At 38.6% G+C, this 18,817-nt stretch overlaps 1 protein-coding gene across 1 annotated transcript in view; it reads left to right on the top strand.

Moving 5' to 3' along the window:
• The window catches only part of GDAP1 (ganglioside induced differentiation associated protein 1), a 50,823-nt gene that overhangs the window by 12,250 nt on the left and 19,756 nt on the right, over positions 1-18,817 (top strand). The gene's annotated exons all lie outside the window — the stretch shown is intronic.

Here is an 18,817-nt window from a genome sequence, read left to right as displayed (position 1 = left end):
GGTATCTGGATTAACTGGTTTTTCTTCCTGTCCCTCCTGGGGGTTTGGAGCAGGGTTGAGATAGGAGGGGCTTAGGGTGAAACACACAGTAAGAAAATGTGTTCAAATGATCCTGAGACTACCTCTTTTAGATTTTTTAAAAAATCATTATGTCAGGTAAATGAAAAAAAAAATCTGCTGTTATAAGAAAATGGTTTGATGACTACTGAATCATACATATCTTAAGAGCCATTCTGTGTCAGCAATAACTGAATTTCACTGAAAAAATCTGTAGCTTTTATAGTCACTTTCATACTGATTATAGTGTATATTTTGTCTTTGATTAGAGTCTCAGGAGGCTGGCTGTATGCATGGGCTGTTTCAGCTCAAAGGCCAAAATTTATCATTTTCCTCAAAATTTAATCATTTTTTGGATTGTCCCATGTTATATAATCCATTAATTCAAAGAATTTAAAATGTTCATAGTTACTTAGTGATGTGAATGCAATCTTCAGGTTTTCCTTTTGTTCATGTACTCAATACATACACATAGTGAATGCCTTCTAAATGGAATACCTTCTAATGGATATAAAGTCATTAGTGAGCTGCCCTCATGGAATGTACAGTCTACTAAGGTGGGAGGAGTGGATTGATCCTAAATCAATATGGCATTGAAAATTGCTGTATTATAGAAGAAAAATCAATACTCTAGAAAGGAATATCAAGTGACACTTTAATTTAGATGAAATGAAAGGTCAGGGAAGGCCTCCCCACCCAGCCACCCACCCACCCCCCTTCCACCCACCCATCCATCCGTCATTCCAACAGAGACTGCTCAGATGCTTCTTTAACAAAGTGACATTTAAGCTAAGCTCTGAAGGATGAGTAGGAAATAGCCTGGAAAATACGTAGGAGATCAGCTGGAGAAGAGGAAACAACTGTGAGGTAGAAAAGAACTTGGCACATAGAAGGAACTGAAACGGGACAATATGCTGAGGCTCACTGAGAAAGGAGAGGATATTGGTGAGAGATGATGGTGGGGAGTGAGGCATGGATAAGGACCTGTTTGTGATCTTATTCTAAGAGGTCCAGTGAGAATATGTGACTGTTTTGCAACTTACCCCATAGCTGGGGGTAGGGCAGAGAAAAAAGAGAGGAAGAAGGGTGTTATTAGAAAGAAAATATGAAATTGGTGCTAAATGCCAGGGCCCCCTTGTTGATTCTCATACACACCCTGAAGCGAGATGTGACCCCCTCTACTACAGAACAGCGTTTTTCAGTCTTGAGAAATGCACCAATAGCTTTTGAAGGAAAACAAAAATTTATCCAGATCTCCCTCCCATGGTGGTTTAAATAATTTTATTTGAGTGTGTGATCATTGTGTATGTGTACTTAAATATATAAACTGTAAAACAAGGTAGACTTCTATATACTTATTGTATGTTTACAGCAAAACCAATATAAATTGAAAACAATGTTGAAATTAACAACCTGAATTTAATGTAACAGATGATGTTTTGATGAAATCACTGCTTGCATTAAAAAAAAAATTATAGCACTGACCACAGAGGCATAGCTTCTCCTGATTCCACACATGCTGATGCCTTGGAGGACTCTTCGATGGGATCTATTAGGAAGCCTTTCTTTGTACAGTGTACTGGCATACCATTTGACTATTGCTTGGTGGAGATGCCTGCATTCTACAAATTAATTGTAGAAAGACTCAGTGTCAAAGTTAGCCTACTAAAACCAGGTAACAGTCCATAGAGATGGAAAAATCTGGAATTACCAGACCCCTTAGAATACTTGGGTGAATTCCCATGGCTGTGTGGACTTCCCTTTGGAAGACTGTTCTAAATGAGAGTGGATTGTTCCCAGGGACTTCCTAGAGGAAACCATTCCTTCTCCTAGAGCCATAGAGACAAAATGAATTGTTTAACAGTCTCAAAAGGGATCATTGGAATCCAAAGTTTGGTGGTGTCAAAAGGATCATTAAGATTTGATTATAAGGAGAGACCAACTGGGACATGGTCACAAGTCTCTGTGGTTCCTGTTTATGGCACTCAGGACAGACAAGATTAGAAAGAGGCAGCACGGAGATCTCTGCTTCCTGGGCCTTGTGGCTGAAAGAGACTTACAGCACTAGCCTTCCAAGTCAGGTACACAAACCCATCCACTGGAATGTGGGAAGAAAACATTAAGGGTCCTGAGAAAGCTTGGCCCTGCCCTCATGCACATAAGGAACAGTTTTTTTTTTTTTTAAGATTTTATTTATTTATTCATGACACACACACACACACACACACACACAGAGGCAGAGACACAGGCAGAGGGAGGAGCAGGCTCCCTGTGGGGAGCCCAATGTGGGACTCAATCCCAGGACTCCAGGATCATGTCCTAAGCTGAAGGCAGACGCTCAACTGCTGAGCCACCCAGACATCCCTAAAGAACAGTTTTCAAGGTAGGATACCTGGGTGGCTCAGCAGTTGAGCGTCTGCCTTCAGCTCAGGATGTGATCCTGGAGTCCTGGGATTGAGTCCCACATCGGGCTCCCGGCATGGAGCCTGCTTCTCCCTCTGCCTGTGTCTCTGTCTCACTCTCTATCTGTGTCTCTCATGAGTAAATGAATACAATCTTAAAAAAAAATTAAAAACAGTTTTCAAAGAAATTCGAGTGGGGACTCTGTCAAACTGAGCACTCAACAGTTTGTATAATTTTCCAAATGCAAAGAATAGCCAGTAAAATTAATATGCATCTCCTGACAAGGCGAAAGATGATGTAGTCTATAATTGTAAATTAATCAGATTAATATATATGGAATGTCAGCCAGAGTTTAGTGTTCAAAGTTGTCACAAGTCTTCCCATCCACGAGCAGTGGGATAGATGACACAAGGACAGGTCCTGGATAGAAGATGTTGAATTCCAGAGGATCAGTTAGAGCCAAGATTGAGTCAGCATTGGGGAGGGGTAGATGGCCACACGCTGACTGGCCAGACCTTGCTAAAGGGACTGGATATGAGTGACCTCAGACATAAACCCTTTAGAACATGCAGCAAGGCCAGAGCTCAAGTCCCAAAGATCCAGCTGGACAAGACACCTCAGGAGAGGCCCGTGAGGACCAGAGGCTGGTTGGCAAACCAGATGTCCCTTTCGTTGAGGTCAGGTGAACAGTAAGGCACCAGAAAATTCGACCTATTCCCCCGCCCCCATTTCTACTACCAGAGAGAGGGAGAATGGAGTCTTGAATATTTACCCCAAAGAGGTTTGTATTCCGCTGGGAGTTACCTGAATTCCCAGGAAAGGGACTAAATTAAGAGGACGTGGTGGAAATGGGTCTCTAGTTATTTTACCATCAATGGAAATGAATGCAGAAATATGCAACTGAAAAGACGGAGGAAAAGGCAAAAACACAAATGAAGGCAATAAAGCTACGTGTGTGATCAATTTATATCACTTTCTTAACATTAAGAATTGGGCCTAAAAAAAAGAAAAAAGAATTGGGCCTTGTTTAGGTGCTTCTATATAAATAGTTCTATAGGTGAACACTCCCCACGCTGCCCGCTGATAGTACGCTTTCAATACTACCCTGGATATTGAAAAGGTATTTCCCCGGCTGGCAGCCAGAAACATCCAAATCTGGAGCACAACTCCTGCATATTGACATTCGAAGAGCGAGCAGCCCAGCCTGGAGGTGAACCACAACTCATTCAAAGGAAATGTGCTAGAGTGACGTGAAATTTCTCTGCTCTAACTTGGAAACAAGGCTTCTGTTCTCAGCCTGTGAATTTTTCTGTGTTTCCATACTGTTTTCTCATTTAATTCTCACAAAACCCCTGAGGGGGCTCCTCCTATCATCCTGATTTCGTGGAGGAAATGGAAGCTCGAAGTGGGCCCCCAGTGATGCCTTGATTGAGGGGGCACAGGCTCCAAGCCCGGGCAGCTGGCACCGGAGCCTACGCGTGCTGCTCCTGCAACCCACTGCCTCCCCTACGCTTTCTGCTTCTCTGTCCCTTACAAATGTGATTTGTGTCAGAGTCTATGAAACCCGAAGAGTCATGTTAGCAGAGCTAGAGACCTGAGGATTGCCAAGCGCAGATGACCAGCCAGGTGAGCGCCAACGTGGAGGGATTATGAGCCTTGGTGAAGACCTAACCGGTGGGGAATGACTAGGGGCTAGTGGTAAGTCAGAGGCACTCCCCTTTGGTGCACCATGTAATGCATGTGGTAATTAGTTATTTATGTGCCGACGTTCTTCATTTAGAAAATCTGTATATAGTTACTTTCCAGGAGCTGTCACCTGTGCCCTGTATCATTGTATCCTTAATAGGAATTTCTGTGGCTTGTCATGTAGTTACTTTCGCATCACAGAAGGGGAGTGTCTTAGTATGAAGAGTGAAGGGATGGAGGCAAGTGAGAATCTTCAAGTGTTCTGGTAACATTTGGTCATTCCCAACACACAGCAGTGGAAGACTCAACATTTGCCAAATTTCCAAGCTGTGTTTATCAGTCAAAGCTTCCCCTGCCTCTTCCCCCCACCCCCCGACCACTTTGCAAAGCTTTCCTAAGGAAAGTCACCAACAATAGCAGTTTATGATAATAGTGGGATGGGAACAGTACACGTATAAAACTTAGGACTACAGAATTTAAATCTTTTAAGGCCATAGCATTAAAGCAAATGGGCTGAGACCTCTTAAGAAGTTCTCATTATAACTCTCCTCCTGATAGAGTCTATTTGTATCCCTGGTTTTAGCCTTGCAGACTTGGAGGGAGTGGTGAAAGATGAACGGGCAGTGCTCAGCCACAAGGGGAGAAAAAACGTCATCCGGGCCCCAGAATAGCAACAGCAATAAATATGGTCATGTCGCCCTTCTGCTGAGGCCCAAACGACAGACAGGATCACATTTGCAGCACCAAACAGGCCTACTGGCGACCAGGGGCTGGCTCCAGAGTTGGGAGGAAACGTGTACAAAAACTGATGCTGACCCAGAGCCTTGATTTGGGAGCTGTGACTTAGCTGAAGAAAGAAGAGGGTGCAGAACCCATTGCAGAGCTAGAGGGGGCTCTGCACAACTTCTGGCCACAGGGGAGTAAGTTCTAAATCAGCTTTTAGGACAGCTGGCTTAGGACTCTTGAGAGCTGAGCCGTGAACTTCCTTGCACGTCTGCCTGAGAACTTGCTGTTATCTGCAGCTGCCACAGCCATCAAGGCACATGTGTAATGAGGAAGGTGAAAAAGAGGGCTCATGTTGGTCATCGGTTATTTAAAGAGGGCCCATCGGATTTCAGCTACTTCATTGTATGGAATCAGCACCTTTGCTCCCCGGAGGTCTTGGAGGAAGGGGCATCTCCCTCCCTTTAAAACTATTCAAGTCTCCCTTTCCAGACCAAGCTTCTGGGCTGTAGCTATTTCTGGGAGGCCCCGGTGTTTCATCTTCATCTGTCCCATTTCATGTATATTCCAATTTCATATATTCTATGGCCATGTCTCTTGGGTGGTACCATCTTCACATTCTTTTGCCACTTGGAATGGGAAAAACTGGGCTTTTACATTTGCAGAACTTGCATACAGCAATATGCAAGGCTGAAAAGCTTTTAAGTTGATATGTGTATCTGGTTTTTTGGAAACCAAAGGATCACCTGAATTTGACCAGTTTTCCTTTTTCTATTGAACTGCTCTGCTCTAAAAGGATATGATTGCTTGTAAAGCCAGGCTCCTTTTCTCTGTGATCTTTGTGGTTCACTGGTCTCCCCAACCAGTCCCCAGTGTCACTCAGGGAGTCTTTGGCAAAGGTTCATCGTGGTCACATGTCATCCATCTCTCTCATGTAGCATTAACCGGCATAGATTCAATTTCACAGTTTCATTTGTCTCAGTTGTATGCTTAGGATTTAAATTAATCTTTTCTCTATGAACCACAGTATTGCTTTTATTTGAAAAATATGGTTATGTGAAAAATTAAAGCACATGCTGCTTTAGACTGGTATCAGTGTAAAATTCAGCACTTTATTCTATTATCACTATTATCTTATGCTTCTTTAGGATCTTATTAAGACCAACAAGATAAATGAAGTAGTTTTTGAAGCACTAGCTCTCATGTTTGTTCTATCAACATCCCTGGTGACATTGGTGGTTAAGAAAAAAATATCATTCTAGTGTGTTCAAGTTAGTGCCAAAGGAACATAGATGACTATTTGGTGCTGAGGATATGCTGCTGCTAGTACCTTATCTTGTCCTATTTATACATTAACAAAACAAAATCTTAGAGCAATCCTTGCAACACAAACATTTTCTTTATTTATTTCTTATTTCTTTTTTTTTTTCATTTTCTTTCTTTAAATCTTATGTCTCTGAGTTTTTATGCCATTTTTCTCATGTGGCCAGAGACAATGCAGGCATAAATTAACTTCTCCACTTATTGTTTAGTGACTAAAAGAATACAAGAGCAAAGATATTGGAAAAATAAATTCCAGTGTATTATTGAATATTCTAATTTGAATTACAAAGATAAGTGACAAATGATCTTAAATCCCTGGAAAGATTCCTTTGCACATGAAAAGAGAATGTTAAAAGGTGTCTGGGAACACCACCTGAGTCACTTTTGGGGAAATGGAGAGAATGGTATTCTATGGTTGTGATTAAATGATAAACGGTATACAAGCATGCTGTAAATTAGTAAGAAAGCACTTCACTTTAGGAAACACAACGAATACAGAGCTGCAATTTCACACCCAAGCTTTACGTATCTTCTATGGACTATGCTTTTCCAAGATTATGTCTAAAATATCCTGGAGGCTTTCAGAACTGAAAACTTTTATAAATAGACATTTTAATTATTGTAACATTAAGAAAAGAACATTAGTGATATTATTCAAATGCAAGTCAAGCATACTGATAAGTGACTCCTTTTTTTCTCCTTGACTTCTCTATGCCTAATGTTAACATAATCAACAAAGTGTTCTTTTAGTGATCTGCTCCAGAGGGCAGAGCTTGAGGTCTAGAAATGAACCTGTGTAAATCTATGCATAGAATCTAAGTATTTTATTGTTATTTCTTTCATTAGCTATATTTAATTTCAAAAAGAAAAGAAATATTTAATTTCCACCTAATGCTGATGCTTTCATACATATTTTTGAAGTACAAATGGCTAATGTTTACATGAACTCATTAGAGAGAATTGCCAAAAATGAAGTTCCAAGGATTAGCCAATCTAGCAGCCAAACTCCTCTGACTGGAGAACATACCACATTAATAGTTAACATTTACCCAGCATAAATACTTTTACCATCCTACCATCATTATGTTATAATTTTTATATGCCCTATGCTAAATATTGTGTTAAATAACACTTTATAAATCGCGATCAATCCTCAGTCTATCTCAGTGAAAGTGGTTTGATTATTTTTCTTGGTTTATGAGCGAGGAAGCTAACATAGCTGGTGAATGCTGGAGCAAGGATTTGTCTCCAGCTCTGACTTTGGAGGCTGAGCTCTTGATTGTTATGCTATGGTCTGCAGTGGAGGGTGACACTAAATTAAGGTGGACAAGTTACACAGTGAATGAAGTGTAACCTCAGGCACTGGGCTCCTACAATGAGAGGATCCCACAGTCTTGGATCACCGTGTCCAAATCCTTCATTGTAAAGTCAAGAAAGGAGACTGAAATCAGATTGTGATGTAATAAATAATGGAGTGCTCTTGGGTTGGCCCATACCTAGGCTGAGACAAGTGGTGAGCCTCTTTGAAGCTGTGGATTGTGGTAGGATGTGCACAGGTTTTGGAGCTGTAAGCCTTGCGTTTTAGTTCCTGCTCTACTGCTTATTAGTGGGGCGGTATACGTCACATCTCAGTGCCGATTCCTTATCTCTAAAAGGGGGGTTTGTTGGGAAAATCAAATGAATACTGTTTTTAAAGCACTTTTTAGATTTTTAGAAAGGATATTAGATACTATCAGGGGAATGTTGGTTCAAATTTATTTATTTTATTTATGCATTTATTATTTTTATTTATTTATTTATGCATTTATTATTTTTTCTAATTGCATTGTTTTTTACTGAAGTTTTCAGGTTTTAAAAGTTTTTTATTTTTATAAATTTTTTATTGGTGTTCAATTTGCCAACATATAGAATAACACCCAGTGCTCATCCCGTCAAGTGCCCACCTCAGTACCCGTCACCCAGTCATCCCCACCCCCCACTCACCTCCCCTTCCACTACCCCTAGTTCGTTTCCTAGAGTTAGGAATCTTTCATGTTCTGTCTCCCTTTCTGATATTTCCCACTCATTTTTTCTCCTTTCCCCTTTATTCCCTTTCACTATTTTTTATATTCCCCAAATGAATGAGACCATATAATGTTTGTCCTTCTCCGATTGACTTATTTCACTTAGCATAATACCCTCCAGTTCCATCCATGTCGAAGCAAATGGTGGGTGTTTGTCGTTTCTAATGGCTGAGTAATATTCCATTGTATACATAAACCACAGCTTCTTTATCCATTCATCTTTCGATGGACAGATGGCTCCTCAACATTCCGAGGCTCCTTCCACAGTTTGGCTATTGTGGACATTGCTGCCATAAACATCGGGGCACAGGTGTCCCAGAATTTCATTGCATCTGTATATTTGGGGTAAATCCGCAGCAGTGCAATTGCTGGGTCGTAGGGCAGATCTATTTTTAACTCTGAGGAACCTCCACACAGTTTTCCAGAGTGGCTGCACCAGTTCACATTCCCACCAACAGTGCAGGAGGGTTCCCCTTTCTCCACATCCTCTCCAACATTTGTGGTTTCCTGCTTTGTTAATTTTCCCCATTCTCACTGGTGTGAAGTGGTATCTCATTGTGGTTTTGATTTGTATTTCCCTGATGGCAAGTGATGCAGAGCATTTCCTCCTGTGCTTGTTGGCCATGTCTATGTCTTCCTCTGTGAGATTTCTGTTCACGTCTTTTGCCCATTTCATGATTGGATTGTTTGTTTCTTTGCTGTTGAGTTTCATAAGTTCTTTATAGATCTTGGAAACTAGCCCTTTATCTGATACGTCATTTGCAAATATCTTCTCCCATTCTGTAGGTTGTCTTTGAGTTTTGTTGACGGTATCTTTTGCTGTGCAAAAGCTTCTTATCTTGATGAAGTCCCAATGGTTCATTTTTGCTTTTGTTTCTCTTGCCTTCATAAATGAATCTTGCAAGAAGTTCCTTGTGGCCAAGTGGCCAAGTTCAAAAAGGGTGTTGCCTGTGTTCTCCTCTAGGATTTTGATGGAATCTTGTCTCACATTTAGATCTTTCATCCATTTTGAGTTTATCTTTGTGTATGTTGCAAGAGTGTGGTCTAGTTTCATTCTTCTGCATGTGGATGCCCAATTTTCCCAGCACCATTTATTGAAGAGACTGTCTTTCTTCCAGTGGATCGTCCTTCCTCCTTTATCGAATATTAGTTGACCATAAAGTTCAGGGTCCACTTCTGGGTTCTCTATTCTGTTCCATTGATCTATGTGTCTGTTTTTGTGCCAGTACCACACTGTCTTGATGACCACAGCTTTGTAGTACAACCTGAAATCTGGCATTGTGATGCCCCCAGCTATGGTTTTCTTTTTTAAAATTCCCCTGGCTCTTCGGGGTCTTTTCTGATTCCACACAAATCTTAAAATAATTTGTTCCAGCTCTCTGAAGAAAGTCCGTGGTATTTTGATAGGGATTGCATTAAACGTGTAAATTGCCCTGGGTAACACTGACATTTTCACAATATTAATTCTTCCAATCCATGAGCATGGAATGTTTTTCCATCTCTTTGTGTCTTCCTTAATTTCTTTCAGAAGTGTTCTATAGTTTTTAGGGTATGGATTCTTTACCTCCTTGGTTAGGTTTATTCCTAGGTATCTTATGCTTTTGGGTGCAATTGTAAATGGGATTGACTCCTTCATTTCTCTTTCTTCAGTCTCATTGTTAGTGTATAGAAATGCCACTGATTTTTGGGCATTGATTTTGTATCCTGCCACACTGCCAAATTGCTGTATGAGTTCTAGCAATCTTGGGGTGGAGTCTTTTGGGTTTTCTATGTAGAGTATCATGTCATCGGCGAAGAGGGAGAGTTTGACTTCTTCTTTGCCAATTTGAATGCCTTTTATTTCTTTTTGTTGTCTGATTGCTGAGGCTAGGACTTCCAGTATTATGTTGAATAGCAGTGGTGAGAGTGAACATCCCTGTCTTGTTCCTGATCTTAGGGAAAAGGCTCCCAGTGCTTCCCCATTGAGAATGATATTTGCTGTGGGCTTTTCGTAGATGGCTTTTAAGATGTCAAGGAAAGTTCCCTCTATCCCTACACTCTGAAGAGTTTTGATCAGGAATGGATGCTGTATTTTGTCAAATGCTTTCTCTGCATCAATTGAGAGGATCATATGGTTCTTGGTTTTTCTCTTGCTGATATGATGAATCACATTGATTGTTTATGAGTGTTGAACCAGCCTTGCATCCTGGGGATAAATCCTACTTTGTCATGGTGAATAATCTTCTTAATGTACTGTTGTATCCTATTGGCTAGTATCTTGTTGAGAATTTTTGCATCCATGTTCATCAGGGATATTGGTCTGTAATTCTCCTTTTTGGTCCGGTCTTTGTCTGGTTTTGGAATTAAGGTGATGCTGGCCTCATAGAATGAGTTTGGAAGCACTCCATCTCTTTCTATCTTTCCAAACAGCTTTAGTAGAATAGGTATGATTTCTTCTTTAAACGTTTGATAGAATTCCCCAGGGAAGCCATCTGGCTCTGGACTTTTGTGTCTTGGGAGGTTTTTGATGACTGCTTCAATTTCCTCCCTGGTTATTGGCCTGTTCAGGTTTTCTATTTCTTCCTGATCCAGTTTTGATAGTTTGTGGCTTTCCAGAAATGCGTCCATTTCTTCTAGATTGCCCAAAATATTGACGTATAGCTGTTCATAATATGTTTTTAAAATCGTTTGTATTTCCTTGGTGTTGGTAGTGATCTCTCCTTTCTCATTCATGATTTTATTAATTTGAGTCTTCTCTCTCTTCTTTTTAATAAGGCTGGCTAATGGTTTATCTATCTTATTAATTCTTTCAAAGACCAACTCCTGGTCTTGTTGATCTGTTCCACAGTTCTTCTGGCCTCTACTTCATTGAGTTCTGCTCGAATCTTTATTAACTCTCTTCTTCTGCTGGGTATAGGATCTATTTGCTGTTTTTTCTCTAGCTCCTTTATGTGTAAGGTTAGCTTTTGTATTTGAGTTCTTTCTAGTTTTTGGATGGCTGCTTGTATTGTGATGTATTTCCCCCTCAGGACTGCTTTTGCTGTATCCCAAAGATTTTGAATGGTTGTATCTTCATTCTCATTCGTTTCCATGAATCTTTTTAATTCTTCCTGAATTTCCTGGTTGACCCTTTCATCTTTTAGCAGGATGGTCCTTAACCTCCACGTGTTTGAAATCCTTCCAAACTTCTTGTTGTGATTTAGTTCTAATTTCAAGGCATTATGGTCTGAGAATATGCAAGGGACGATCCCAATCTTTTGGTATTGGTTCAGACCTGATTTGTGTTGGTTCAAATTTATAAGTGTTAGTTTAGTTTTAGGAGGATATTCTTTCCATCCTGTTATTCCTCCTTTTTTCTATGAGCTCTAAACAGCCTTGGGCAAAAAATTCTTGAATTAAAACAATTAATGACTGAAGATAATAAGCAATATTTGCATATAGACTAGTGAAATCAGACCTGATGACCTCATGGTTATCCCTCATATACTGAGCCTGCATCTTGCAGTGGTAAGAACATGACCTCTAGACCAGACTTCTGGGGTTGATAATGTGAATTTGAGAAATTTCCTGACATGTCAGTGCCTCAATATCCTCATCTATAAAATGGGGATGATACTTCTCCCTGTCTTAAGGAATTTTGCAAGTGTTAAATACAATCTACACATAAGTGCTCAAAATAGTTCCTGGCACACAGTAAACACTCCAAAAAATATTAGTAACCATCTAGGGAAAAGACATCTTTGCTTAAATTATATATTAATCCATATTCATGTGTTTATTCTGAAATGTACATCATTCATCACAGTTGAGATAAATGAGAGAGAGTGGACATATATGTCAAATTTTTTCTACTGGAAATATAGCTCAAAGTGAATACTCTAGTTAAAAATAAAGATTTTAGTACATTAACCTTAGTAGTCATTCTTTGAGAGACTAGAAAATTAATCAAATTATTTTAAGTCTACAGTAACCTCACAGCTAGAGCCTTCTGAATTAATAAGTTGCACTTGGTATTAAATATGATTGCTCTGGGATACAGGAAAGACCAGAAGTAACATTTTAGAGTTTTAAAAGTACATCGGGGCTATTCTAAGGTCATTGAGGGTTTTGCTTAGAAGCTTGCAGAGGGTAAGCTACATTTTTTGAGGGGAAAGTGGAGGTGTCTTGGCATCTTGAGCCTATAAACTATAACTGGTGATTTGGCACCATGGGGTTTTATCAGGCTATTTTATGGAAGTGGTTTTAAAGCATCTGACCTTTTTTTTCTAGATACTGGAAGCAGTCAGATACTGTAAGTTGTGTTTTCATATGCAATTCTGCTCTATAAATTTTACAGATGGGGCAAATTCAAATGGAGAATTGGAATGGTTCATCAATTTTACACTGAATTGGTAGTTTCTCAAACCCCAAGTGCATCAGGAAAACCTGGAGGGCTTTTTAAAACACCAATTGCTCCAGAATTTCTGATTCAGTAGAATGTGCCTTTCTTTTTCTTTCTTTCTTTCTTTCTTTCTTTCTTTCTTTCTTTCTTTCTTTCTTTCTTTCTTCCTTTCTTTCTTCTTTCTTTCTTTCTTTCTTTCTTTCTTTCTTTCTTTCTTTCTTTTCTTTCTTTCTTTCTTTCCTTTCTTTCTTCTTTCTTCTTTCTCTTTCTTTCTTTTTCTTTCTTTCTTTCTCTCTTTCTTCTTCTTCTTCTTCTTCTTCTTCTTCTTCTTCTTCTTTTCTTCTTCTTCATTTTATTTATCATGAGAGACACAGAGAGAAAGGCAGAGACATAGGGAGAGACATAGGCAGAGGGAGAAGCAGGCTCCCTGTGGGGAGCCTGATGCAGAACTCAATCCTAGGACCCCGGGATCACAACCTGAGCTAAAGGCAGATGCTCAACCACTGAGCCATCCAGGTGCCCCAGAATGTACATTTCTAATAAGTTGTCAGGTAATGTTGATCTGTTTGTCAGGGAACCACACTTTGAGAACCACTACAATAAATCAAATACAGGGGCCATATTCATTAGAGATTAGAGCTCTGGCTAGAGCTCATTGCAATTCTTTTTACTAAATCAATGTACCCCATGAGCCAACTTTTATCTCATTCAATTAGATAATACTTAGAGTTTTGTAGATGCTTGAGAATGTCAGACAACAGGAACTATTCACATTTGAGATAAAAAAGAATTCTCAAAAGTAATTTCTAAAGAAGGACCTGCATTTTTCTTATATGCGTACTAATTACAAATTCTGTGCAATTCACGTGTGTCAGATGACTAGCATGGGTCAAAGCAGAGCAGGCTAAGTAGCTTCTGGGTGCTTAGTGTTAATGCTGCTATATCAGGAAGAACTGGAGACAGTTCTCTTTTTCTATGTTTGTGTAAAGGATTTTTTCCCTCTTTTTGGAAAATTTGATTTGGAATGAGATAGCTTAATTAGTTAAATATATTCTCTTGAGAATATCATCATTTCTGTTTTTTAATTTGTAACGCAAAAAAAAAAAAAAAAAAGAGAAAAGCAAATTATTCTTAAAAAAATAGAGACCTCTTGTGGTCATTCATAAAAGTACTTTAAAAAACCGAAACCTAGAGTATGAACAATTTGTCAAAAGGTTTCAAGATCTCTGGCTTAGGTGACATACATTAAAAAAATATGTATGTATATATAAATATGAATTAATACCTGCCAATATAGATGAGTAATAGGACTTTGAATAATCGCTTTTATAAACATATACATCATTCCGCCGTAATAGTTCTTTATGACAAATCAAGACTTGATTGAAGCAGAAGACACTAAAAGATACATATTATAACTATCTAGATCAAGGAATTTTTCCAAACTGGTTATATATGTGTATCCAGAATATCTGGAGGATTTTTATCATAATTTTATAAGTAAGGTGACTCAGGCTAAGAAAGTTTACGTGATCTATTATTTCAAACATCAATCAAATTCACTTGCACTTCATTCCTTCAAATATTTAAATGAATTAAGAATATCAATGAATATAAACATAAAAGGCAGTTCATTTTCAGAACCATGATCCATAGTCCAGATTTGTGAATACCAAATTCTGTCAAGTGAAATTGCCTTTACACACAGAATTTCTAGGGCAGTAAACTAAACAGGCTATAATTTGTTATTAATTATTATTTTTTGTTTCTGTCTTTATTTGTCCCTGTTGGTGCTGGTGATGACTAGTTACTCTTTTTTTCTATGAATTAAAAAGCATTTTGGAGCATCCTTTATGCACCAAGCACTATTTTGGGTTCTTGGCAATACTGAAATTAACAACATTGGGTCCTTGGCCTTAAAAGACTCAGAATGTAACACACGAGAAAGAAATTTGTCCCAGGCTGTGTATAGCTTTATTTTATTTATTTATTATTTATTTTTTTATTTTTTAAATTTTTATTTATTTATGATAGTCACACACACACACACACAGAGAGAGAGAGAGAGAGAGAGGCAGAGACACAGGCAGAGGGAGAAGCAGTCTCCATTCACCGGGAGCCCGACGTGGGATTCGATCCCGGGTCTCCAGGATCGTGCCCTGGGCCAAAGGCAGGCGCCAAACCGCTGCGCCACCCGGGGATCCCTGTGTATAGCTTTAAAGTCCACAACTTTCTCTCTTTGGCTTCAAACTAGAATACTGTAGTAGAAAATAACACCTTGACAAGTAGTCTGAAAAGTCATGTTTGAGTTACAGCTCTTTCACTTACTATAGGATTTCAGACTGTTCCCTCAATCACTAAACCTTATTTCCTCAACTCTAAATTAGGAATGGTAGCTGCCTCACAGGCTATTATGAGGATCAAATGAGACTGTAAGAAAGTGGTCCGTGATCTTTAATGCAAAAGTTCTGCATTTTGCCTTTTGTTTATAAGGTATTATTAGTGTTAAATACCAATGTAATAATCAATGCACTCTGTTTACTATGACTCATGGTTTTGCTGCTGGGAAGATGTGCTAGAGAAAGTGTTCAGTTCGAAAGTTGGCTGATAAATGTGTGCATATCTACTTTTTCCCTAAACACAGTGAAGAGAATGAAAAGGAAATAGGGTGTGGTTGTCTGAGAAATGGAGGAAAAAGCAGAACCAATGCTGGTTGGGATAGGAAAAGGTACCATATACAGATTAATATGCAAACTTACACATTCTCAATATACTTATGGTTCTCCTGATCGTCATCATCTTCAAAACAATTTATTCAACATTAAGTAAAATATGTGCATTTAGTGGGTGTGCTGGTAAATGTTTCACAACCAACTTTCTTGAGAAAACAAACACATGATAGATAGTACTCGCTGGTTTCTGTAGTGTAAATACCCCTACCATTCAAGTTACTAACATGGTATCACTGAACAAGGAGATAGAAGAGATGCACTGTAGCATACCCATATAAATAACCTCCATCATACAAATATAATAGATATAAATAAATTCAAGAATACAAATATATTAGACAAAAGAAATTCAAGAGTATAGAAAATAATAAATGTAATAAAACAGGAATTGGTGAGTTTTGAGTACTTGCTAGCTGTATTTTGTAAGTAATTCATTTAAAAGCAATTCAATTTTTTGTAATAAGTGGGTTGAATGTCCAGCTTATAAAATTCCTGAAAATTTAATAATCAGCTCTCATGGGCCTGTATGAGCAAGAGACAGCACAACACTGGATATATTGGTAATTGCACTAGTATGGTAGTAGTTACAATGAAGATCATCACCTCTTCTGGGAAGACTATCTGTATTAGGTAGCTTTGTCTATATTCCTATTATAATCTCCTAGATATCAAAGCAATCTCCACACATGTTGAAATCTCATTTCTCTTTCTCCACACTTGAGTTCCCAGTGACTATGATGTTTAAGTCTGTATCTTCTGTGTCTAGCACTGTTCCTGGGACAGGTAAGGTCAACAATGCATATTGAAGAAATAAATTGACCTGGATCCAGGTCCTGTTCTCCAGAAACCCACAGCTTATGTTATGATGTACAAAAACACACAATTACAGAATACCCGTGCAATTTAGTCAACTCTATGAATGAACAAGTAAACGGATAATAGGGTTTTCATATTGTCTACAAGTGGCTTTTAGTGAGATGGAAAATAACAGGAATTATGGATCAATGAAAGTAGATGTAACAGTTTTTTTTCCTACTCCTATCATGATTTAAGACAAAACAAAAAACCCAAAACACCACTATGTTTCCTTATCTAATCTGCTGAATGATATTCTTTTAACACTCAAATCTTTAAGAGGTAAAAACAGCATATATTCATTTATAGGAAAATTACTATATGTAGAGAATAAGCAAAAGCCATTTATATCTTCCAAGATTGATATATTAGTGTAGGTTAAGATGATTGCACCTGGAAGTCACAAAAAATACAGTGGCTTGAACAATATGCCTTATTTTTTCTTCAAGTAAATGTTTGGAGGTTTTCAGACTGAGATTGGTGTGGTGGTTCTGCTCCCATGTCGTTAGGGGTTCACTTTCTCTCCCGCTCATGGCTTTGGCCATCTCTGGGATGTGGTCCCATTTCTTATGGTCCAAAATAAGTATCCAGGGGATTCCTTGGTGGCTCAGCGGTTTAGCGCCTGCCTTCAGCCCAGGGTGTGATCCTGGAGACCCAGGATCGAGTCCCATGTCGGGCTCCCTGCAAGGAGCCTGCTTCTCCCTCTGCCTGTGTCTCTGCCTCTCTCTCTTTCTCTCTCTCTTTAATAAATAAATAAAATCTTTAATAAAAAAAAAAACCCAAAAAACGAAATAAGCATTCACCCTCCCAGAAGCAAGATGAAATAAAGAGGAAGCACAGGGCTAACAGTTTTCTTAGGGAAACTTCCCAGAACTTTCCCTGGGGCATGTCCATTATCCCATTTAGTAGATGGAATCATAAAGTCACATTTAGGTACAATGGAGTCTGGGAAATGCAGTCTTTATTCTCAGCACCTATGTGCTTAGCTAAAAATTTCTATTACCATATTGGTGAAAGAGAAAATAGAATTTTAGGGTCAGCTGCTGGAGTTTGCTAAAATTTATTTCCTTAAATTGCAAATAGAAGAAGTGCTAGGTTAGAAGTTTTGCCTATTTTCAAGGTTTTTGATGCATATGGATAAATTTCCCTTCAGAAATCATGTACACATTTTTACTCCCATGGACATCTATAAATGCTTTTTTTTTAATTTTTTAATTTTTTATTTATTTATGATAGTCACAGAGAGAGAGAGAGAGAGAGAGGAGAGAGAGAGAGAGGCAGAGACATAGGCAGAGGGAGAAGCAGGCTCCATGCACTGGGAGCCTGATGTGGGACTCGATCCCAGGTCTCCAGGATCGCGCCCTGGGCCAAAGGCAGGCGCCAAACCGCTGCGCCACCCAGGGATCCCTATAAATGCTTAATATTAAAAACCAACACAATAATCAATTCATTTAATGTTTGCTGTAAGGCTTTGTGACTGGGAAGATGTGATAGAGAAAGTACTCAGTGTTTTATATGCATGGGATTTATTGTGAGAACCCTTTCAGTGGCAAGTGACAGATGACCTGCCAAGAGTGTTGAATCTATTTAGCTATTGAAGTGATTGAATTAATTAAGGAAAGTTAACTGCATAGTATGTTGGAATCTGAGGTTGAAGAATTTAAAATAAAGAATGGCAATGGAGGATTATATAGTTGTACAAATTTTGAGGCCTTAAGAGAGAAGAGAACGTATAATATTACGTTCTCTTAATGTCATGGAGGAGCTTTCCACATACGCTTTCATCAACTGCTGTATTCCAGGCAATGTCTTAAGTGCTTTATATACATTCTCTTATTGAATTCCCACTGCGGGAATATATATTTATGTATATATATATCCATATTTTACACATGAGGAAGTGAAGGCTCAAGAGAGATCAAATTAGGGGTGGAACCATAATTTAAACCTCATTCTATTTTCAACGTTTGCTTTTTCTCTTCTACTTTGAAGACCAAACTGATAAAAAAACAAATTTGATAAGGATCATTTTTGCGATAGCATTTGAATTAACTTACAGGTATGAAAGGCATTTTAAAATCTTTAAAAATCATAAAAGAATTTATAGAACAACAAATGCAATATTGTAAAGGGGAGGAAGGGGCTCATGAGATTTTTGTCTCTTTTGACCTGAGTTACATCCTTGCCTCTCTTTTCTCATAGAACCTTGTGTTCACTCTAAGATTGACAGTTCTCAACTCTATTGTTGTCTATTTATTTTGTTGTCTCTGCCACCAGACATATATTGAGTGTCAGATCTTTGTATTCCTAGAGCCTGGCACGATGTTTAGAATGTAATAGGCGCTCACTAAGTATTTACTGAATGAATTATACATCCATTTTACAGCCATATTAATACAATTTGCTGATGGAGAGTTTTTATTAATTTACTATTATGCCAAATTTTAAGAGGTGTACAATAGTTAGACTAGTATAAAACTATGATTTTTCATCCAGCTATACGAGAGCTATTTATGAAACAACTGAATTTGTGGATACTATTGAGTGCCTACAACATGCGAAGCTATTTTGAGTGTTTGACATTGTATTTACTCATTTGTCAGGAAAACCTTATG

Source organism: Nyctereutes procyonoides, unplaced genomic scaffold, assembly GCF_905146905.1.
Source record: "Nyctereutes procyonoides isolate TBG_1078 unplaced genomic scaffold, NYPRO_anot_genome, whole genome shotgun sequence".
NCBI lineage: Eukaryota > Metazoa > Chordata > Mammalia > Carnivora > Canidae > Nyctereutes > Nyctereutes procyonoides.
Note: the sequence above shows the minus strand (reverse complement) of the source record. Positions and strands in the feature narration are given on the sequence as shown.